The sequence below is a fragment of the Delphinus delphis genome, chromosome 21 (assembly GCF_949987515.2).
Source record: "Delphinus delphis chromosome 21, mDelDel1.2, whole genome shotgun sequence".
NCBI classification, from domain to species: Eukaryota; Metazoa; Chordata; class Mammalia; order Artiodactyla; family Delphinidae; genus Delphinus; species Delphinus delphis.
Window position 1 is genome coordinate 22,444,780 of NC_082703.1, and position 25,090 is coordinate 22,469,869.

The 25,090-nt window shown below is 41.9% G+C and overlaps 1 pseudogene; it reads left to right on the plus strand.

The window, feature by feature from the left end:
• Positions 1-595: 595 nt before the first annotated feature.
• Positions 596-2,396, plus strand: LOC132417743 (voltage-dependent anion-selective channel protein 3 pseudogene; annotated as a pseudogene).
• The last annotated feature ends 22,694 nt before the right edge of the window (positions 2,397-25,090 follow it).

Here is a 25,090-nt window from a genome sequence, read left to right on the forward strand (position 1 = left end):
ATTCAAGAAGCACAATAAAACCAAGAAGGTCACTATAAAACATATCACACCTAAGCACACCACAGTACAACTGCTGGAGATGAAGGGCAAAAAGGTGTTAAATGTAGCTAACAGAAGAAGAAAAATGAGCTTCAAAGGAGCAACCAGACTGACAGCAAAAATATCCTTCAAAAATGTAGGTGAAACAAATACATTTTCAGACAAACAAAAATGAAAAAAATTCATCATCAGCAGACCAACACTAATGAAAATACTAAAAGATGTTCTTCAGCCAGAAAGAAAATGATTCCAGCTAGTAGCTCAGAGATGCAAAAAAGAGTGAAAAGAAAAATAGAAGATAAACATAAAGGGAAATATAAACGAATATTGAGGATTGAAACCATAATAGTGAAGTCTTACAGGGTTTTAAATATATAAAAATGAAAATACATGGCAAAACCACTCTGGAAAATAATTTGGTAGTTTCTTAAAAAGTTAAACATACACTTACACGTGACGCAACAATTCCAATGTCCACCAAACGGTGAAGGTATAAACAAATTGTGGAATTTTAACACAATAGAATATCACTCAACTGTACCTAGTAATGAACTAACTGATCGATTTTTCTGAACCAGCCATCTGTGAGTGGGCTCTGTCAGTCTTTGAGGGCTGGCTTGCTGACTATCAGATGAGCTTTGATGAGCTTTGACACAGCCAAGTCCAAACTGTCACGGAATAATTTTGCCCTGGGCTACAAGGCTGCAGACTTCCAGCTCCTCACTTCTGTGAACCATGGCCCTGAATTTGGAGGTTCTATCCAGCAGAAGGTTAAGGAGCAGATTGAAATGTCACCGAACCTCGCTTGGGTGGCTGGCAGTTAAGGATACCCGTTTCTGACATCACCGCTAAATACAAAGTGACTTATAGAACTTCTCTATCTGCTAAAGTAAGTCATGCCAGCCTGATTGGACAGGGCCATACCCGAACACTTTGCCCAGGAGTCAGACTGACCCTATCTGCTTTGATTGATGGAAGGAACTTCAATGCGGGAAATCACAAGGTTGGGTCGGGATTTGAACTAAGAAGCTTAACGTGGTTTTGAGTAATGCACCAGCTTTGTCCCTGGGAATTAAGAGAAATGAAACCACTATGTCTTGACCTTAGTCAAGGTCTTCTGTGAAATTTGAAAAGTGCAAACTTTTATTCTTCCAAAAATTGTAATCTTGCCCATACTGAAGTCTAGAGATCGTAAGTCCATCCTAAGGGAGGTGCTTGAAGGCATTCCTGGAGGTTGTCACGTTTGTGCCACCTTTTAGTTCCGAAGTGTTATTTTGAGTGTGTTCCTCAGTGATGATGTAGTGTCATGTTATAAAGAAATGACATGATCCTCCAGTTTGTACATCACGTCCTGCCTGTCCCTCACTTCCTCATGTCCTTTTATTATATTGGTCTCTGTGCTGTAGTGGAATCTTTGGTTTTGCATCAGAAGAAAATAAAATAAAACCATCACATTTGAAACAAAAAAAGAATGGTTTAACACCTGAAAAATTTTGTCATATTAACAGAATTAGGGGAAAATATCATATTACCTTATAGATAAGTGCCAAAAAAGAACTTGCCAAAATTCAATATATATTCATGATTAGAACTTTTAGCAAATGTAAATAAAACTGCTTGAATCTGATAAAATGCACCTATAAAAAAAACGTACACAAACATTATGATTAAACGTTAAAAACTTTCCCTCTGGAACTGAGAATGAGACAAGAATATCTGAGCCAACTAATAAGAAAGATAAAGAAAACAAGTGTAAGAATATGAACACAAGAACGAAAACTGCCCCTATTCACAGGCAATTTGGTGGTGTACATAGACTATCCAAAAAGATCTACAGCTAAATTATTAAATTTAATTAGTTAGCAAGGTTGCTGGATATACCAATATACAAAAATCAATTGTATCCTTCTATCCCAACAACAAGCAAAAAATTAAAATTTTTATTTATTTATTTTTATTTTTAATTATTGAGGTATAATTGACAAATAATGTTATAGTATTAGTTTCAGGTACAACATAATGCTTTGACATTTATATACATTGTGAAATGATCACTATGATAAGTCTAGTTACCATTTGTCATCACAGTTACGAAATTATCTTTTCTTGTGATGAAAATGATTTAAGATCTACTCTCTTAGCAACTTTCAAATACACAATACAGTATTATTTGCTATAGTCAGCATGCTGTACATGACATCCCTGTGGCTTATTTATTTTATAACTGGAAGTTTGTACCTTTTGGCTTCCTTCACCCATTTTGCCCACCCCTCACATCCCCTCTCTGGCAACCACCAATCTGATCTCTGTATCTATGAGCTTGGCTTTTTTATTTGTTTGTTTTGTTTTAGATTCCACATATAAGTGAAATCATGCAGTATTTCAAGGTCCATCCATGTTGTTGCAAATGGCAAGACTCCATTCTTTTTTTATGGCTGAGTAATATTCCTGTGTGTGTGTGTGTGTGTGTGTGTGTATGTGTGTGTGTGTGTGTGTGTATCACATCTTCTTTGTCCATTCATTCATTGATGGGCACTTAGGTTGTTTCCATGTCTGTCTATTGCAAATAATGTTGCAGTGAAAATGGGGGTGCAGATATCTTTTCAAATTTTTGTTTTTGTTTTCTTCAGATAAATACCCAAAGGTGGAATTGCTGGATTGTATGGTAGTTCTATTTTTAATTTTTTGAGGAACCACCATACTGTTTTCTGGAAAGCCATTTGCCAAGCAAATTGGAAAGAAAACATCAAGAGAAGTTTAGATAACATAATTGTCACAGTAATTCACCTTCTAAGAATCTATCCTTAGAAAACAATAATATCACAAACACACTTGGACAAAGGCTTATGTCCAAGGGTGTTGCAGCCTTGCTTACCATGGCAAAAGACTGAAATAACGTAAGTGTTCAAACTTAGGAGAACGATTATAGCGACACTGTCTCTCCATCAGATAAAATGTGCCTGCCAAAAGAAAATAATAAAATGGATAAATATATAACATAATTATAATAACTATAATCACTATCTATGTAAATATATTCATATTATATGTAATATACAATAAGAAATATTTTAATAAAATGGAGAATGATCATGAGATACCATAAAGTGAAAAAAGGAGATGCAAAATTGTAAATATGTACTGGAAAAACCCAAATGTCCATCAAGAAATGAATGGATAAATAAAATGTGAAACACACACACACACAATGGAATAGTAGTCAGCCTTTAAAAGAAATGAAATTCTGTTACATGCTACAACATGGATGAACATTGAAAATATTACGCTAAGTGAAACAAGTCAGGCACAGAGGGACTAATAGTGTATGATTCCGTTTATAGGGGGTACCTAGAATATGTAAATTCGTAGGGACAGAAAGTAGAGCAGCGGTTATCAGGGGCTGGAGGAGGAATGAATGGGGAGTACTGTTTAATGAATATAGAGTTTCAGTTTGGGATGATGAGAAGTTCTGAAATGGATGGTGGTGGTGGTTGTACGATCTTATGAATATATTTAATGCCACTGAATTGTATACTTTTTTTTTTGACAATGAAAAAAGCTTTAATTCTGTCTTGAAGAAGAAGAAATGTTACCAGTGAATCACACACAAAAATAATTCTTTAAGCAAACAGACCACACTAGTCCTGTGATTTTTTTTTTTTTTTTTTGGTTGTGTTGGGTCTTCTTTGCTTTCTCTAGTTGCGACGAGCAGAGGCCACTCTTCGTCGTGGTGCGCAGGCTTCTCTTGTTGCAGAGCACAGGCTCTAGGCACGCGGGCTTCAGTAGTTGTGGCACACAGGCTCAGTAGCTGTGGCTCGCAGGCTCTATAGCACAGGCTCAGTAGTTGTGGCGCACGGGTTTAGTTGCTCCGCGGCATGTGAGATCTTCCGGGACCAGGGATTGAACCCATGTCCCCTGCGTTGGCAGGCGGATTCTGAATTGTATACTTTAAAACCATTAAAATGATAAACTTTATGTTAGGTGTATTTTACCACAATAAAAACATGCCCAGGAAAAAAATACACAAGTTTACAGAAAATGCATGCTTTGAAATATGGGATGATGTGCAACTGATATTAAGATGTAATCTCTGGATACCGATTGATTCATTTTTAAAATTGGGATTGATTCATACAGAAAAGATGTGGAATTAAACGCCTACTATGTGCCAGTTACTCTTCTAGGATCTGGGGGTAGAGCTTGGTAAACAAGACAGGTGGCCCCTTAGGGCAGGAGATAACAAATATTGAGATTATAAGAAATTCTTTCTTTTTTATCTCTTTCTATATTTTCTAAATCCTTCTCTTGAGTATGCTATTTTTATATTTGGGGAGAAAACATAAGTGAAAGAAGAGAAGCAGTTGAGATGGACTTTCTCCCTTGGTGTAAACTCATACCCCATCCGTAGAGAGAAGAACAGGCCTGATGATGGGTGAGGGGCTGAGGGAGGAATCAGAATTTACGGAACCAGAGAGACCTGTGGTTCCTGCTCAGTCTGCCATCCTGCTTTTCTCCCTGTTATGTTCTGGGTTTTCCAGCTTCCCGAAGCATCTGGACTACAGTTACTCTGTTAATCCTGCCCACTGCATCCCATTCCGATGGTTTACATCCGTATCCGAAAGATTAAGAGCTTCGCTTTTCTAACGCCAGGATTTTATTTCTTTGAAAATAGTCCTGCCACAACTTTTGAATCATTGTGTTGGCCCTCTCTCTACTTACAAAAGGCCATGAACTGTCTTCTAGAGACTCACAAAGCCGATCTGCAAATATCAGGCAGAGGTCAGTAGACTCAGGGGTTCAACACGTCTCTACCGAGGAATCAGAGCAAAACTGAGATAATTTCAAGGCTTTAAAATGTAAGGAGTCCCCAGTGGCCTCATTTCTACATCCTGTCTCTGCCCCCAAATAAGTGACCCTAAGTTTGTTCTTTCTTGTCTGATACGGCTGGGATGAGGGGAGGAAGCTTGACCTGAATGAGTGGAATTATTTGACTTTCTTCACAAGAACCTCCCCCTCCCTCCCCTGCCAGCTCTTGCAATTCTTCTGTAACTTTTGGCCTAGGGATCTATTTTAGGCAGCCCTTTCCACACTCTACTAGAAACCTCTCCTGTTGTTGAACTAGATTTTGGAGGTGTATGAACATCTGGTTTTTAGACTGTGAGTCCCCTAAAAGCTGATATCATCATGTTTAATTCTAGCTATTCAGTGAATGTCTAATTTATAAGTCTATGATGCATGAATAAAACTGGCTTTCACGGCTTCATTTTCATCTTATTCTTAAGACAAATTTTATTCCCTGTATTTTCCCCACAAAAAACTAATGTTTTTCTCTTCTCCATTTCAATTCTTTTCATTTCTCTTTCCCCAAATCTCCAGTTACCAGTTCTTACCACTGAAAATTCCTTCTCTACTCTCTGTTCCTGCTTGTTCGTGATCTAGCAGCCTTGCCTAGGAAAGACGGTGTGGTTTGGTGGTTATAAAGCACAGGCTGCCTGAGTTCAAGTTCTGATTCCACCACTGGTTTGTAACTTCTGTGTGTCTCAGTGACTTCATCTATAAATTGGGGCTAATTGACAAACTATGTGATAGGGTTGTTGGGGGAGGGGTCAGGAATGCAAGGCACCTAGTGTGGAATCTGGCAACTGAAGAAGGATTCAATGACTGTTCGCTGGTAGTGATGTTGCCTGAATGGGTATAAGGAATAACATTATTTAGGTAGGCAGTCCTTCCTTCATGGACTTTGTCCAACTCTAGACTTGATCCTATGAGGAGAAAATGGATCATTGACCAGTGAGGGAAAATCCAGAAGAATGGGTTTTGGCCCCAGGGGAGAGGTGACTGAGAAGGGTGACAGCTGCCACTTGTCCAGCGCCTTCCAGCTCTGGGAGCACTTCTGTGTGCCTCAGACCCCTTGATGCTCCAGCAACCCCGCCATCGGCACAAGCTCTCTGAGATTCGGTGACCCTCCTCGTCAGCTGTATGGTTCCTCCCTTAAAAGGAAGAAGCCACAACCTAGAGATACAAACCGTTTGCCTGGGGCACACAACCAATGAGTGGCAAAGCTGAGCTGAAGTTCCTGGTCTTCAGAGGACCAACCTAGGACCTTTTGGAGACAGCAGAGCTGCTGGGTCTGTTCTTCATGTCCACTTGATCCACCACATTTCCACGTAATCGACCCTGCTCTGGGGGCCTTGCCTTCCTAATCAACCCGCAGTTACATCCTTCCATCCCCCGCAGCCCTGGAGTCAGTCCTGGACGCCACAGATGCAAACCATGAGTGTCTCCACCCCTCCTCACATACCTAGGGGGCTTGAGGATAAGCCACCAGCCCAGACTGGGTCCTGTGGCCTGGCCACAATTGCCGGGCTTAGGTGACTCTTGGAGGGACCTTGTGTGAGACTTGGCAGCTTCCAGAAGCATCCAGGGGGCTCACCTAGTCCCCAGCCCTCTCTCTCCCTGCGCCCATCTCTAGCTAAGCACTGCTTCCTTAAGTCTGGTCTGTTGCCCTAGCTAGTCTGTAGGCCATGGGGAGGCCAGCCTTATTCTGAATCCCGGTTCAACTGTCAGTGGACTTGGCACCCAGCCTGGCCCCGTCTCTGGGATTTGAACTGACCCATAGTGTCACTTCCTGCCATAAACAGATGTCTGGGAACCGTGCTTCATCCTCTCGGCTCCCGAGCACTAGAAGGCTGCCTGTGTCCCCCAGTCCCAGGCCTTGCCCACCTGCTTATAGACACTTTCTTTACCTACTGCTTCAGAAACGGGCCTCCCATCCCTCTGTTCCTCCCTCCTACCACCCATTTTGTCAAAGGACCCATGATATTTTGCATCCAAGTAACCTCAATTTCAACACAACCATAGGATTGCTAATACCTCTTTATGGAGTAGAATTAGACTATTCACTCCAACTGTGACATTGGGCAAGTTATTTTACTGCTTCAAGACTTTACTTCCTTTTAGTTTTATAGTGGACATTAAATTAGGTGACATCTTTCTGCTATAAAACTCTGTATTTAGAGCTGAAACATCTTTTCTGTTACCCGAGACCTCTAAGAGAGAAAACACGGTTATTGGTCTAATGACTTTAAGTAAGTCTGTCTGTCTTCCAGGGGGAGATTCTGCACATTTTCTCTGCCATAGACAAAGAACTCTAGTCTTTATTCCCAACTCATATCTCTCATGCTATTGTTTGAGAATGATCTTTTCTGTCTGTATAACCTCTATCATACTGGTCATTTTTTTAAATTTTCAAATCTACCTTTGACACTTCTATAAAATACCCTCAACTTGCTACATTAAGGTACTTGCATGAAAAGCATGATAATTTCCTTCAATCTGAAAGAGGTTTGGAGACCTCAAATAACCTTGGGAACGAAATAGCACCCTGATGCAAAACTGAAACATTGAAGTTCCTAGAGCTCAGCTATTTCAAAACTCTGTACTTTTGTCTCTTAATAAATGCTGTAATTCTTGGCTGAATGATTAATTTTCATAATTCTCATTTCTGTTTCTTAGACTTTTTTTTTTATTTCTATGTTTCTTGGTGGGGAAAAATTAGCTCCCACTATATCCCTATAGAAGCTTCATTAATTTAGTAACTCATTGATTCAACAAATAAACTTTTGCAATCTCCATTTACTCACATTCTTTTACCAAAAAGCACATGAGACCCATAGGCTTTTTGGGTCTTCACAACCCAAAACATCTGTTTGAAATGAAAAATTAAATCATTCCATGCTTATAGGCATGTTGATTGGTAGAAAAATTTGAATCATTATTTGGATTTTTAAAAATCCAACCCAATATTTTCCTCCATAGGGATTAACTCACCCCTCCTATTCCATAATCCTAGGAAAACAGTCAAATTAATTTCCCAGTCACCAGTGCATCTAGGTAGGACCTTACAACTTGTTCTCATCAATGGAATGTAGAGAAAGTGATCCTGCCACTTAGGGACTAAGGAAGTTCTCTTCCCGCTTCCCCCATTCGCTGATGGATGATTCCAGGATGATCTTGGGTTGAAGACAGCAGAACTTCACTGAAGGAGCTGCTTCCCTGAATTACTATGTGGAAGGCCACCTGCCTAACACCTGATTGGACATTAGAGTTCTGGGATTGTCTGATATAGCAGTTTGCACACCTGGTGAACACATCCCTCTTATCCTTTAAGTCGAACAACTAGTGACTGCAGAGTCTTTGGAGTAAGTAGCCTTGCCTACTTGCCTTGGCCTGAGGCCAACAAGGCTGCTCTGCAGGTGATTTACAGCAAGCTGGCTACTTACTCTGCCTTCACGTCATATAATATAACCTACATCCCCTCTGCAGAATAATACAGGGCTTCAAAGCCATGAATACATGCTCTCCTTTCAATTCTCCTTGGCTGCTCGTCCATGGTGGCCAGTCCCACCAGTCAGAGTTCATCAGCTTGTCAAGATCTCTCCCAATTTTGGCATCTTATGAATATAGCAGATGGGCTCCCTGGCATGACTCGATCTCAGAAACCAAAACAAAGCACCTGTATCTAGCCTTTTTCACTTCTTCCAGTTCACTCAATAAACATAATCTGGTTTCTTTCAAAATAATACGGTTATCTGATTTCCTTCCTAGTGGCTAGTTAAGCAATGAATCTGTCTTTCCACGAATTTACTGGGTCCTTGAGTTCATTTAAGGCTTTTCCTCTTACTCTTTCATCAGTCACAATCTCACTTCTTTAATATTGCCTGGGTTTTTCTGTTTGAATGTGCTTCCTGGTTTTTTCTGTGTGGTTTACAAACGTGAATGTCTTGGACCCTCTCTTCAGTATTTCCAGCTCAGTGCATCTTCACACCATTCTGTCTCTTTCACTGCCTGAAAATGTGTCTCACAGCATTTCCTCCTGGGTTTATCTCTTCTTTAGGAGAAAGAACTTAAAAGTAAGAGATGAATAATACAGAGATCTACCATTTCTCTGTCCCTATACTACAGTTGATATCAACTCTTTTTCTGTATCTCCCCTACTGGTTCAGGCTTCTTACAGGATAATCTAAACACCATCATTGATTGCTAAATCAAATCAAACAAGAGAATATCCAATTTGCTCCTTTTTCCTCTCACATTTCTCCTAATGTTTAAATTTCCCCATCAATCAATTAACAAATCACTTTGGTACACTTTGCCAAGAGCTTTGAGATGAGAACAGAAGAAACACAAACAAGTTCACAAGTAACTTGTGAGGCTGATTTATGCAAAACCATTCAAGAATAAGACAGTATATGATACTAGTTGTCTAGTTATATAAAAAGTGCATTCAGAATTGTAGACGGGAGAGACCAATGTGTGCTGGAGTAAAGGAAAACTTTAATAAAGATGGGATTGGGGATTAAGACATACAAACTACCAGTTATAAAATAAATAATCCACAGGGATGTAATGTACAGCACAGAGAATATAGTCAATATTTTATAATAACATTGTAATCTATAAAAATATCAAATCTAACCTAATATCTACTGTCTAATATAATATCTGCTATAATATCATAAGTCAACTATACTCAATTTTAAAAATAAATAAATAATAAAAAATAAAAATGATTAAAAAATAAAAATGGGATTTGGCCTTCAGGAACTGTTAGGCTAGAGCAATATGAAGGACAAGCATTTCCTACGTGGGGAATATCATGAACATAGGCACAGAGGCAGGAATAATAGTAACAGCCACAGTGGGTCCTGTTTATTATGCACCTATTATGTTCCTTGTACCATGCCAGGCCCTTTACATTCATTGTATCGAGTCCTCACAGCCATCCTGGGATTATGAGGTAGGTATTTCACAAATAAGAGAACTCGGATGTAGGGAAGCGGTAGATGTCAGATTCATGATCCAATGTCTGTGCTCCACCCATTACATAGGAAGGTGGGGCCGTTAAGAAAGGTGCCACTCTGGAGAGCAGAAGGCAGTAAACTAGACAGATTGGTGAGGCTAGATTATGGAGACACTGGATGCTGGATTTGACCTGAAAAGCAACAGGAGACTGTTGTAGATTTTTTAGCACATATGTAGCATGACAAGACAGAAGTTCAAGGCCATATTCATGTTAGCTGTAGACTCTGGGAAACATGGTTAACTTGCTGAGATTCAGTAAATGTAAAATGTGTTTAACAGTAGTATCAATTCATAGAGTTGAAAGGCTTAAATGTGGTAATGTATTTAAAGCTTCTACTAAAGTACTTGACATACAGTAAGTGTTTAGTTATGATACTACTATGATACTACTACCACTGCTACCGAAGCAGTGTTTAAGGAAGATAATTTAGAGAAAAACAACAAACATTCTACTCCCTGGAGAGATGTAACGAGATGGCTTGGGCTTCTTGGGATAAGGAGAGACAGGTATGAATTTGCCAACATGGCAAAGATGAGTCCACAGGACTTGGTGACTGATGTAAGGGACAAAGGAACACAAAAGCCCAAAGACACAAATTTAGAAGAATTTGGGTGTGAAGTGTGATAACATGGCCAGAAATTAGGAAGTGACGGGGGGAGTTAGTTTTGGGAGATAGCTGAGGAGGTAAGTTTTGGATGTTTTGAGCTTGAAATGATAATAATACATAAAGCAGTATGTACTACAAGCTTTGACAAAAAGGTGGTCTGTGGAAATGCAGATTTGGAGATTATTATAAATGTATTTATTTGAAAAGTGAAAATGAACAAGAGTCCAGTATAAAGAGAGCAGACCAGAGGACTAGGATTGACACCTGGGGGTGCCCACAGTTGAGGAGCATGATGTGGGAAAGGAGTCACTGAAAGATGAAAGGAAGGGGCAGAGAGAGAGAGAGAGATAAGACACTAATGTAGGTCACGGAAGTCACAAATCAGGGAAGAGAGTTTCCAAAAGGAGAGAGCCCTACTGTGCCCAGGGCTCCTGTGGGGAGAAAAGACTGAGGGGATTAGGAAAAGACTTCTACCATGACAGCATGGAACCCAGATGGGGAGGAACCCAGTTAGCAGGCACTGCCCATTAATGTGAGACATAAATATACAGAGAGAACGAGGCTGTAGCTAGAGGTAGTAGCAAGACAAACAGAGGAGGTTATTTCTTGTTCCTGGAGAGGCCAACACCACCAATAATCCTCAGAGTGAGCTTCCGTTCATCTCCACCCCTTGCCACGGTCATCACTTCACGGACATGCCGCCTTTTCCCATGGCTACTAAAACCGTCCTAGTCTGACCTCTATTAACTCTCATCTTCTCCTTTAGATCTCACTATTGCTACTGCACTCATCAACTTCATCCATTGGACCCCAAACCCACCATTTCTGATGATGTTGTGGACCCTATGATCTTTAACAAGCACAACTAAGATTGTTTCTCTTTCAAAGGCATCATCAGGAATGAAGATTATTTTACCTAATTTATTTTCTTCTGCTTAGACACAGGTATCTAAAAAACGATAGCAATTGTTATTCAGATCACTCATCTCAAGCATGCTCAAAGTTCCTTTACCTCTTACACTGTAATTGCATCATGAAATGTACCCAACAGTTATTTGGAGCATGCACTGGGAATAACCTCCCTGCCCAGCCAACTTTGTGATTCTTAGAATCCTATTTCCTCCACAAACCCTCTGCAGTTGGATTTCTCTGATTCCTGCCCTGTTTAAGCATAGAACTTCAATGATTATTGCCCATTTTTCTTCCTCCAAAACATGCTACCTGCATTCCATTTCAAGTTAACAAATATTGTGTGCCAATGAACAACGTAGATACAGTTATTGCATCGCGTAAGTAGTGTCTTATTTTCCTTCTGTTGTTGGTTTTACCCAATGAGCTAGCCTGAGTTAGCTTCATTTTATGTTACCTTCCATCATACAGGTCAGAAACCATGTCTAATCCAGCATGTGTAATGAAAGGCCATCCTCTACACTCCAGTATCCCTGCACAGTGTAATGTGCGAAATGGTACTTTATTGGTGCTTTTTGTTGATGAGTTGATAATGATTGTGACCCCATTCCTATTCTCTACAAGTTTATCTTTCATGGTAACAGCCAGATAGCCTCATTTTTCTTCCACTTCCTGCAAACCCGCTGCAGGCATCGTTAACTTTCTTGGTTGCCAGCAGCTCTGAGTTCCAGTTCTTCCTTTCAGAGAGTTTCTCTCTTAATATTTGTATCATAATGTTTACCTGCTTTCCTTGCATTGTATTCTGACTTTGGGCAGGTACAACAATTATTTTCTGATTGGAAGAATTCTCCACAGACTAGCTTCCGGTTATATAAGTTTCACACTTTGTTTCTCCTCCACCGCGCATATGTTTTCATTCTAATTCCAGATACCATAGGACTCAGTCAGATCACAGTACGAGCTCTGGCCTCGGACTTTAGTATCACATTCCTGGATGAGTGTCAGTAAGTCATAGGAGTGTTTCTGGAAGTCATTTCTGCTTTGGGAAGCCCAGTAATAACAACTATATGTTGAAGTTACTGAAATCCACATCTATAAATCCCACTCCACCAAAACTAAATGTATCCATAATTCACTTTCCCCTTAACAGGATCTCCAAAATGCTCATCATCATTCCAGTGACACCTGACACAAGGAGTAATGTGATGGAGAGGAGGTCAAAGTGGAAAAGTACAATGGATTTAACCAGTTGCAGTTAAGATATCTTACCTCAAAATTTACAAAACATATGACCCTGTGAACACAATTCTGGGATCCTCTTAGGGCCTTGGAAGAAGGTGTCAGTGCTAGTGAGGGGCTCTGAAACTAAAGCTTCATTAAATTCACGGCAAATCCACCTTTCTACTCTTGTCTCTCTCAGTTTTGTTTCCTCATCTGCAAAATAAGAATAATATTAGCTTTGCCTATTTGAAAGGTTGCCATGATATATATAATAAAATTATCTGTGTTTTTTAAAAGTGCTTTATATTACATTTAATGCATCATTAGAGATGGTTCTCACATATATTTTCTAAAATTGGCTATCACTTCTCCCTTCCCACCTTCTCTTCTTACAAAGAACTTTGATGCTCCTCGCATTGGGAGGCAGAGTCCCTGTTCCCTCTCTTTGCACCTGGGCTCCTGCTCACAGCCAAAGTGATACTCTGACTCCCTGAACTAGGTCATAAAGGCGACACGTCTTCCACCTGGCTCTCTGGGAATGCTTACTCTTGCAACCCAGCAGCTGTGGGGAAGCCCAAACTATAGAGGAGCCCACATAAAGAAGAAGAGACAGCCAACCCTCCAGCCGTGGGACGGGGTCCTCATGAAAGTGGATCCCCCAGCCCCAATTAAGCTGATGTTGAGTAGAACAAAGGCAAGCTATAGATTCATGAGCAAAATAAATGGCTGTTGTTGTTTTAAGCCTTTAGGTTTTGGAGTGGTTTGACTTGACGGGAACCAACCATCTTTCCAATGAAACCCCTCTCCACTCACTCCAGACTGAACTTCTCTGCATTCCCTGACCACACCTCACAATTCCCTACCCCTATGCCTTTCTCATACCATTTCCTCTACTGGAATGTCCCCTTCCCATTGAAATCTTACCTATCCTTGATGGGCTCACTCAGTTGCCACGTGTCCTATGAACCTCCCCTCACTGCCTCGGTTGGTTGTGATATCTTCCTCCTCTGAAACCTTGAAGAACTTTGTTTCCACTAGTCATATAGTACTTATTGCCACGATTGATGTTCAGCATATTTCACTACTGGCAAGGCCAAGTACCGACCAGTCAGAAGGGGGCCTCTTGAGTTATCTATCCTGTGATTTGGTGACCCTCCGCCTTGCAGCAAAGTTGGTTCCATGTAGTCTTAGCTCCTCCTGTGGCCTGTATGCACCTTCAGGGCAGGGCGCCTCATATATTTTTGTCAGTATTCCTGTCCCCCATGAAAACATAGGGTCGTGCGTGTAATATACTATATACATTATGAATACTTTGTTGAGACTTAAAAAATAGATCCCTGACTAATAAAAGAGAAAGTCCAGAGAGTATATACAGGGAAAAAAGAGCTTAAAACTGTAAATAACTGAAAAATAAGGTAAATTTTCTCAAATCAGGATCATGAAGGTTTTTGATCTGAGAGCTTGTGATCATCTAATTGCGTCTCACACTCTTGTGTGCAAAAGAATGGCTTGGGGAAAACTAGTGTGTGTTGGTGGGGAGAGAATGAAGATTCTGGATTCCACTCCCAGACATTCTGAATAAGTAGGTCTGGATGGGGCTGCTGAAATCTCCTCCTTGGTGAGATATGCAGGGGACTCTGATGCGGGTGGTCCATGGACCACACTTGCAGAAACCCTGGTTTGGTCAGATCCCCTCCATCGGTGTCTGGTTTACGCGCTCACGCTGTGTCCTGTGCCCTTTGAACTGGCTGTGGCTGCGGGCTGCCGTGAACCGGAAGAGATAGTGTGGCCAGAAAGAAAGAGAAGGTGGGAAAGCTGTAACTCCAGGGCTGTCTTTGAAGGAGAAATCATTGCCTTTAATCTGTGGGTGGTGGCTAAATGAAACAAAACACTTCACGGAGCTCAGCAGGGAAGCAAGTAGCCTGGTTGGGGAGTCTTCCTTCCGGGGGTGTCCTCAGGTGGGTTGACCTGTTTCCACATAGTTGAGTAAATTGTTGATGGTGTGCATCACCTCGTGCAGTTCAGTCTCCACCCTTGGCTACCCGGTTGCTACCAGTCCAATGCCTAATTTCATTTACTCAGAGCTAACATTAGAAGCCTGGATTCTAACAGATTAGCTTCTTCAATGCCTTTTTTCCGGAATAAAATCTATGTGGTTCTGAGTCCTTCAACTATTTAAAAATAAACTCACAGGGTCTTTCCAGCTTTGTTCTTCCAGTTTCACTCTCACCATCTTCTAGAATCCTTTGCCCAGTGAGCGAGTCTGCCCTGGAATCTGAGTCTCTGGAAGAGGCCTCTGAGTCACTGCTTACTCCTGTGCTGTCACTCTGGGGTCTCTAAGAGGCAGGGCCCCAGCCTTTCAAATCTCAATATTGCCCTGGAATAAAAACTGCCAGATGACCTGTAACTCAAACAGCTTTTTGTTCCCAGCATCTTCCTCACCTTAGAAGGCAGAAGAGGAAAGCAGGGAAGCAGTAGGCAGCTACCACTGACTCACCACGAATCATCCTCCACCATAAATTATTCAGGAACTGCAGAATAGCCATCTTCTATAAAATTTTAGGCCTTTCTGAAAACACTCTTCATCTTCCCCAATCTTTGTGCATTTTAAAATTTTCATAAATATCTGCCTGGAACATAGTCTAGCAACTGACATCCACTAAGTGATAGAGACCCTGTGGAACTTGCATACTGGGCTAGCGTGCCGTGTTCCACAAATGTAACCACAAAGATGGGGAAAGTCCCTCTCATTGCCACAGACCTTCCTTAGAGCAAGATTCCAGACTTTCTGTTGTTGGTCTTTAATAATTGTGCTTTGTTGATTTTGTTCAACTCGGGCATTCAGCATTTGTATCAACACTGTACAAAGCACTCTCTCCCACGTGAGCTCATTTCATTTTCCACAACACCGTGAGACAGGTATTGGTTTCAAATCAAGAAACCAAGGCTCTGAGAGGCTCGGTGACTCTTCTAAGGTCACAGAGCTAATAAGTGATGATCAGGAGCTTGACCTAGGACCTCAGTGTCAATTCCAGGGCACAGCCCCCCATGTCATGTGGCACTTGCTCTGTGTATGAACCATGAAGGGCCCACACAGCTTGTTCATGAGAGAAACTGGACACGGGCCTGAAAGCGGCCATGGGGGCGCACCTTCCAGACCTCCAGCTACCAGGGGCATCGCTGGTCCAGGGCACCAACTGCCGCTCTGAAATCCATCTCTGCCTTGGCCAAGGTCTCGCTCCCCACAGGCAGCTCCCCACCGATGACTGAAGGTGGCAGGGGCGCTAGGAACGGCCCCTTCCTGGGGGACATGGAGCTCTTCTGGCTGGCTGGGGACTTTGTCTCAGGCTCCCTCTGGCTCTGCCCAACTTTACCACGACTGCGAGGAAGAGTCCATCCCGGCTTCCTTCCTCTCCTTCCCTCAAGTCCGCGGGCAGGCTCGCCTTCCTGCAGCTCCCTGATCAGTCCTTGTCTGCTGCTTTTCGAAGGCCCCGGGTTATCACAGCCTGTCTCATTCCTTCATTGCCAACACCCCCGCAAGGCACATCTCTAGGCTCAGGAAGCCAGGGGAGGACCTAGTGTTCAGACTCTCATGAAATAGCAGATGAACCAAAAAGGCAAAAGGTAGAAAGGCTGGGCAATTTTCAACATGCATGCCCACGCTGGGCTGAATCTGTCTTTAGACATGGAATCTTCAGGGAAAAAGTTAAGCAGGGAAACTGCCACAGGCATGTCTGCACGGGCAGCCTTCTTGAAGTGGTCGGGAAGAAGTACTTTTCCTAAGCAGCTTGCTCCCAATGAAGCCCCATCTCACTGTTGGAGCTTCTGCACCTCTCTTAGGTTTCAGAAGCCGCTGTCCTCAAGACCTCTTTTTACTGACCTTTGAACTGCACGTGATGGGGAAGAGGCAACCAGCTATGACGCATACTTGTTAAAGAAAGAAATACCCGTGTTGATTCTTCCTGGGAGGAAGATGTCAGAGAAGGCATTAGTCTTTGTCTATATCTGTCATTTGAAGAAGGAACCAAGTTCAGAAACATAATCCTACACACTTTCCTCCCCTGAGTCATGGAACAAGCATACCATTCCCGTGTTCACTTGCTGAGCACACAGTGAGCCCTACCATGGCCAGGTGCTGGGTATCAGAGGAGAAATACCACCAAGTGGAGTCACCAGCACGTGTCAGGGACACATGACAAGGGAGGTTGTCCACAGAGAATGCGGGATTGAGACAGCTTGATTTACAGAAAGCCAACTTTTTTTTTTAACCTTGCCAGTAAACATATTTACCATGGTAGCAATGCTGCCATTTTAAAAGCACACAGCAGTTATCCTCCAGTGGGTCACTAATTAATCTAGGTGTGGCTGGGGACAGCTGGATACTGATCTGTGGAATGATAACACCTGTGTCATCAGGTTGCCATTGCTGGCCCTTCAGGCAGCATGAACTGATGGTTTTGCTCTGGGGCCGTGATCCTCAGAGGTTCCACCTCGCTATTGTACAGCAACCTGGAGCCCCAGATGGTCCCCGATGTCCTGAGATAATCAGTGGGCAGAGGGAGGGGTTTGCATATCAAGGAGCAAAGTTATACAGCACACTCTAGGTCTGAGCTGTCCAATAGCCACGTATGGCTGCTCAGTGGTTGAAACGTGGTTAATCTGAGCTGAGATGTGCTGTACGTGTAAAATACACAATGGATTTTGAACACCTAATTTAAAAAAAGTAAAATATCTCATTAATAATTTTGATATTGATTACATGTTGTAATGATATTATTTGGGGACATATTGGGTTAAATAACATATATTATTAAAATTAATTTCATCTAATTCTTTTTAGCTTTTTAATGTGGCTACTAGAAAATTTAAATTTACATACGAAGCTCAGATTGTGTTGCATAGTGTTGCAACTATGACCTAGGTGTCAAGGTCGATGAGGGCAGTGATTGTATCTATTTTTACTCATCTTATTACCATTGTAACCACAGAATTCAACACACCATCTAGCAGTGAAAAGCACTCAATAAATATCTGAGGAACAAATGAAAATATAAATTGACAAATAGACATCAGTTCCTCATTTCTCTGAAGCCGAGAAGGATTTCTTCCCCCTCCTTACCTTAGCCTAACACCTGAGAAGGAGGTTGGAGATTTGCAAACTCTATCTCCCAGATCTGAATCTCCATTGCCAGAGCTCCCCTGAGTGTACATCTGACAGCCTGCTCAGAAACTCTGCTTAGATGGGTAGTAGACCTCTCAAACTTAACATCTCCAAAGCAGAATTATTTATTTTTTTCTCTCAAACTTGTTTCTGCCAAAGTCCTTCTAATCTCAATAAATGGAACCACGATCCACCAGTTTTTCAGGGCAAAAACCTAATCATTTTAAGTACTCTATTTCCCCCATGAATAACACCACCCAACCCCATCCAATCAAGAAACAAGTCTTGTTGGTTCTACTGTAAAATATATTCCAGATATATCCACTTTCTCCACCACTGCTACCACTTTGGTACAAGCCACCTTGGTCTTTCACTGGCACTACTGTTCCTAATTGGCCCACATGTTGCTGCCACTGCCCCCAGAAACTCTGTGAACCATTATTATCCTTCTGACAAAGACAAAGAAATGGATGCCCAATAAACTTGACCATAAGAACATTTTTATCTGTATTTAACAAACGTGCTTCAATCAGGCACACAAACTGTGGGATGGAAACAGCTGGGGCAGTCATCTAAATATACGCTTGCCTTCAAGCAAGTATTCAGTTAGGCTGGTCCAGACAGAAATTAACTCTATTTATAAAGCTCTCTGCAGATGTAGGATCCCGAGGCAGACGGGTCGAGGCTTTGCCTATCTGTTTATTAACTGTTTGACCCCGGCCTTACCCCGGTGGTGGGTACAGTAGCCATAGCAGCATCACTCTCCATCCCGGTGCTTTTGGGCACGTCACCAACGATGCTCCCTAGCTCAGAAGCAAGCAAAGCAGAGCCCTCGCCCCTCCACTTAGAACATACAAAACATACAAATAGCTTTCAACTGCTGGATCACAGATAAAATGAATGCTCACAGATAAAAGAAATCAAACATTCATGGGACTAAATCACAGGCACATTTTGCTGACTGGGTTATTTAATGAGCTTGTACTGCTGCAGAATTGCAAGGAAAATTAGCTTAAGGGAAGAGGGACATGCTGAGCAGGAAGCTTTCCCAGGGACCTCAGCCTGTTCCCTTCCATGACAGGAGAGCAGGCATCTTCCCTGCTCATCTCTGCGATTAGACTAAGGCTCTACATCTCCATGGCCTCCCTCCCCCAGCCCCTAAATTTCACCTTGTCCTGGGACGATCCTCCTTAAACACATCCTCTTCCCGTACAAACCACGGCCATCCTCCTAGGCCCCCGATCCCTCATATCCGTCGCCAACTCTTGTGAAGTGCTTCAGATGTTTCTTAGACCTGTGGGCACTACCTGGAGCATCACGTTCTTCCCCGTGACTACACGTTTCCCAGGGGGTGGGCCGCTCTTCACTTTCCTCCCTACTCAGTCCTACTCATCATGTTCATTTCTACCAGGTTAATCTTCCAGAAGCACCATTTTTTCTAAGTCATTTTCCTGAATATGAATCTACGTAGCCCCCAATGGCCTATTCATTCATTTTAAAAAATCCATTCATCCCACAAATATTTATGTCAGGCCATATGCTAGGTGCTGGGGATGATGATGAGTGAAACAGTCTAGTGCTAACTCCCCGAGTCTGAATGAACTCTGCACTCTTCTGTGTGATTTGTAATACCTCACCATTTCTTAGACAGGCCTTTGCAGTCATTATTTCCCCAAATTGAAGTTCCACCTTTGCTCATTTTCATCCTGTGAATTTTGCTCATCATGAAAGGACTGATTCAAAGCCTCCCCCCGCAATACTTCTCTGAATTTATATTATTTACTGATTTGCTTCCGATCCTTCACTGTCTCATTTCTTAAATGCAGTTATCTTTTCGTATGTGTAGGTCTTATCCCCACAGTTAAATATAAATATAAACACCCTGAGGGGGATTCTCCCACAGTGTCTAGTTGGTAGAGTGTTTTGCAATATTTTTTGATTAATTGATTGACTTCTATAGAAATTTATTATTTGAGAGATCTACTCCATTATCAGTGAAAGTCATATATAGATATTTTCATCATCATACTCAATTATCCAATTGAATTTCTATTGTTTGGACTTTATATTAAATCTTTAATAAGCAGATATTTAATATCTATTCTCTACACTGAAAAATTGTTTAAAAATTCTATTCGTAAAGCAGGAGACATGCTTAAAGTCAGGATTTCCTATTTTACTTTTTGTTACTTCTCGTGTTTAATATGGCATTGAGCATACAGCAAGTGCCTGATTAAAAAAACGACTGATGGTAATATTTCCCTGTATTTCAATGATTGATTTCTTGTTGAACTTTGCCGTTACATTCTGATGTTGTCAAAAGTAAGATTGTTTTTTGCCCACTGCTGCATCAGCAGTGCCCAGGACAGGCCTGCTACCGGTTAGAAAGAAAAAGAATCAATGAATGTGATAGATGGATGGATGGAACGGCAGCGATTTCTTCAAGCCTAGGGTATTAGAAATTTCCTGAAGGAACTGGCATTTGAGCTGTGCCATAAAGACTAAGGAAGCTTTACATGTGTGAGATGGTAATGAGGGCAAACCTGGGCAAAGCACACATCTTAAGCAAAAGCTTGATGGACTAGAAGAGTTCGACTGAAGTTGGCAAGATAGGAAGTGATGGAAAATAAGGTTGATGACTGAAAACGTGTTTGACATACTTGGGAGTCCATTGAAGGGACTTAAGCTCCTTGAGGGCAGGGCCAGTTCAGGGCTGTGTTCCCAGAGCTTAGCACAGTGCCTGCCACCCTGATATAAGGGAATAATAAAAAACTTGTGGACGAAGGTTGACCCTTGGCCACTTCTCTGAAGTCATCCCTGTCTGTTTTCCTGGCTCACTCTTATACTCTGTTGATAGCCTTGCCCTCTCTTCTTTTAAACATTTTTATTTTAATAAATTTATTTATTTATTTGTTTATTTATTTATTTATTTTGGTTGTGTTGGGTCTTCATTGCTGCATGTGGGCTTTCTTTAGTTGCATCGAGTGGGAGCTACTCTTCGTTGCGGTGCGGTGGCTTCTCTTGTCGCAGAGCACAGGCTCTAGGTAGTTGTGGCACATGGGCTCAGTAGTTGTGGCTCGTGGGCTCTAGAACACAGGCTCAGTAGTTGTGGCTCACAGGCTCAGTAGTTGTGGCTCGTGGGCTCTAGAACACAGGCTCAGTAGTTGTGGTTCGTGGGCTCTAGAGCACAGGCTCTGTAGTTGTGGCGCATGGACTTAGTTGCTCCGTGGCATGTGGGATCTTCCCTGACCAGGGCTCAAACCCGTGTCCCCTGTGATTGGCAGGCGGATTCTTATCACTGTACCACCAGGGAAGCCCAGCCTTGTCCTTCTTAAACTTGACTCAGAGCTTTTGCACTTGCTTGTCCCATTTCCTGAAACATCCCTTATTCCGTTCTGTCCTCTCTGACCTTCCTGCTCTTCCTTAAACACGCCAACCTGAGACCTTTGCACTCGCCCTTTATTTGATCACTCTTCTTGGAAAATTCTCCCCACCTGTTTTCATGGGACTCAATCCCTTCCTTCGTTTAAACCTCTGCTCAAAAAGCTCTTTCACTTCCTCTAGAAGCCTTCCCTCCCAGCCTATGTAGGGAGTGCCTCTCTCCTTCTGTCACTCTCAATCCCAACTTTTATTTTTCTGTCGTTTTAATTTTCTTAATAGCATGTATCGCCACCTTACATTGTTAGAGTTGTTTCTTTACTGTTGGCCCCCTCCCTGTTAGAATGTAAGCTCTCATACGGTGGTGAGGACTTTTCTTGTTCACTGCTATTTCCCTGAAGCCTACCTTGAGCAGTGCCTGACACATAGAAAACACTTAATAAATATCTGTTGAATAAATAAATAAGTAGTTTAAGTACCTTTTTCCTAAAACAGAAGGATTTTTTTTTTTAACTTTATTTTTTGGCTGCACTGCTCAGCACGTGGGATCTTAGTTCCCAGGACCAGGGATCAAGCCCGTGCCCCCTGCATTGGGAGCGCGGAGTCTTAACCACTGGACCACCAGGGAAGTCCCCTAAGGCCTTTTATGTGCATCCTCCAATGTACCTTTAAACTAAGTCCTAGAACTTTAAAGGTAGAATGGACCACATTAGAATTATGTTACCTGTTCAAAGCATTTTAAGATGACACCAACGAGGCCCAGACAGGTAAAGCCCAGGTTGGAAGCCAAATCACACAGTTAATTGGTGAAAAAGCCAGAACTGGAAACTTGGTCTCCCCAGGCCTACTCCAGGCTTACCTAACCCAGGCCAGTTCCTGCCATCTGCCTTCCTGAGTATAAGAGGAATGGAGATTTGAAACGCTGTTATTATTCATTTAACAGGTGTCTGTAGATAATTCACTGCTACCACCAGACTTGGTGCTATGAGCTCTGTGTCATATAAAGGTGAACAAGGCACAGTCTATATGTGTGCATGTTGCACAAACAAGTGATCACAATTGAATGTGACAAGCCCTATACCAGAAACATTATAAAGAGCTGTGGGAGCACCTCCAGAGGAAGGAAGGATTATACCCAAGGGAATGAGAAGCAGTTCTACCGGAGGTGACCTGTCAGCTCAATTAAATAAACGCGTATCAAGTGCCAGGCACTGCATTGGCACGGGGCTGGAAGATGTCTAGACGCCGCGTATGCGCTGTCAAGGAGCTCAAAGCCAGGCCACAACAAAGGCCCTGCGTCTGAAGTGCAGGGTAGCACAGCTCTGGGAACAAGAAACGTGTGTGTGTGCACGTGTGCACGTGTCCTGGAGAAAGTGGTGCCTCAGTTAGGTTTTGGAGGATAAATAAGAATTTAAGGGGTTGTAGGTAGAAAGAGGAATAGATACAAAGGCTTTCCAAAGAGAAGCAAAAATACTAGTAATTATAGAGTGTTCACTTGGTGCCAAGCACTCTGTGACATATGTCATGAGAGACACCCCTTTTTTAACGTAATGGTCCTTTCTTGGATAGAAGGTGACACACAGCCCCAAAAGAGCCTACCATACTCCAGACACATCTATCCACCCATCCATCCATCCATCTGTATCTATTTATCTATCAGCATCATCTACCTATCTATCCATATCTCTCCCAGTGTTTATTCAGGAATCAGATATAGGATTTTCTTTCCTTCAGAAATTATAGTTTTCTTCTAATAAGCAGAAAACACATTTTCAAAAATATTGGCTTAAGTATTCCTCTATTAGGTTGGCTGAGTGATTATTGAGCGAAAAGAGAGTACCATGTATGGAAGACAGGACTGTGATTCATACTTAAATACCTTGAAAGGAGCTCTCTTGGTGATATATTTCATCTCGTCACCCTAAACTGTTTAAAGTGACATTCCAGGAATTTGTGGTTTGTCAGAGCAGTAGTGGCTATGAATTGGGAGCTTTAATTCTATAAACTGTGCAGACTCAGTGAAGTTTATGTACAGCTGGAGGGCTCAAATGGTGGACCTGCCAGGAATGCTCCAGAGCAGACACTCCTTAGGGGAAGCTGTGTGTACCATTGTCTTCCGTTGAACTGGGCAGTCCTACATGCTTTCAGGTTGATCAAGGAACTATTTCCTTGGCAAAAACCCACAGAAGCATTATTTTTCCTGCAAGAGCATTATTTCTTCTGTGAAAACAAAAGGACTGCAGGATTGTAATCTCTGAAGGAAATGGGGGCTGAGGGGGAAGGCTTTGTAAGTATCTACTGTTTAGAATGGAGAATATTTGACTTACTTTAGTCATAAGAGTAAAGGGTGGGATTCCTTTCTCCTTCAACTCTAATATCTTCCAACTTTATCTGTATCCTCTTGTACTTCTTTCCCTCCAGTCCCAGAAAAAGGTCTTTTCCTCTGCTAGCAGCTTTACCTGTTTTCAAAAACATTTCCCTCCCATCTCTTCCAACATTGAGGTCGGACTCCACCAATAATTCCTGTTCCCATTTTATTTTCAATCTCTTCCATTTTGCTGGCTTCTGACTCAAAGCTTGTAGGTTTACACATGCTCTAATTTCTCCCACCTTTATAAGTTAAAGCTACAGACAAAATAAATATTCTTAAACTCTATGTTCCCTTTAGCAAATATATTTCTTCTCTCCCTTATGTTCTTAAATTGAGACAAAATTGACATATAACATTATATTGGTTTCAGATGTACAAGATAATTATTTGATATGTATATATTGCAAAATGATCACCATAATAAGTCTAGTTATCACCATAACAAGTCTAGTCCATCACTATTACTATATTTTGTGTATTCTTAGCTGCATAATTTTCCAGATTTTATTTTTTAATTTTTACATCTCTAGAATCAGGATGTGAGGTACATAGTTTGCAAAATGGCCACCACGGTTCCCCTCCTTGTATCCATGTCCTTGGGTAGTTCCTTCCCACATGGATTCTTGACGTGGTCATGTGGCTTGCTTTGGCCAATGGAAGAGCAGCAAACAGGATGCAAGCAGAGGTTTGAAAAGCAATTGTACATTGGGGCTTGTCCCCTTTGCTGAGTTACAGCCTTGAGACCACCGATTGAACATGCTTGAACTAGCTAACTGAAGTGGCCGTGTGGAAGAAAACTAAAGGACCCCAGCAAATAGCCTGACAACCATCAAACATGTGAGCGAGGCCATCCCTGGACCATCTGGCCCCAGTTTATCCACCAGCTGACCAGCTGCAAGAGAGAGCCCAAGAGAGACTAACAGAGGAACTGACTAGCTGAACCTGGCCCAAGTGCCAGCCCACAGAATCATAAGCTAATAAACGATCATTGTTTTAAGCCACTTAGTTTTAAGGTGATTTGCTATAAAAGCTAATCAATATAGGATGCATCACCCAACAGATGATGTCTTGCAGTTATAACGTGCAACATTTTTTTTTTCTTTTTCAGGGGTACATAAAGTAATGGTGCATCTTACAATTGATTTTGATTTAGATTGGACAAAATACAGTACTATACTCATTTGGCAGATGAGAAAGCTAGGGTCCAGAGGGGTTTTTGCCCTAGGTCTGCAACCGGCAAATTGTGGAATTTGAATTCAAATGGTCTGACTCCAAAACTTTAGCTCTTAACCTGCAAGTAGTTCCACGCAGCTGGAGAGGGGAGTGGCCAGAGAGCTGGCTGGTGAGAAAAGCAACCAGCATCTTATGAAGGGCGTCTCACAAGTTCTGATAAAGAGTTTGAATTTCATTGGTTGACAATGAGAAGCCAGTTGAATTGGAAGATTGGGGTTCTTACAATTTCTATTTGATGGACTAAAAAACAATCTTCATCCCACCTCAAGAAACAGAAAGTCTAGTGTTGTGGGAGTGCAGGATAGA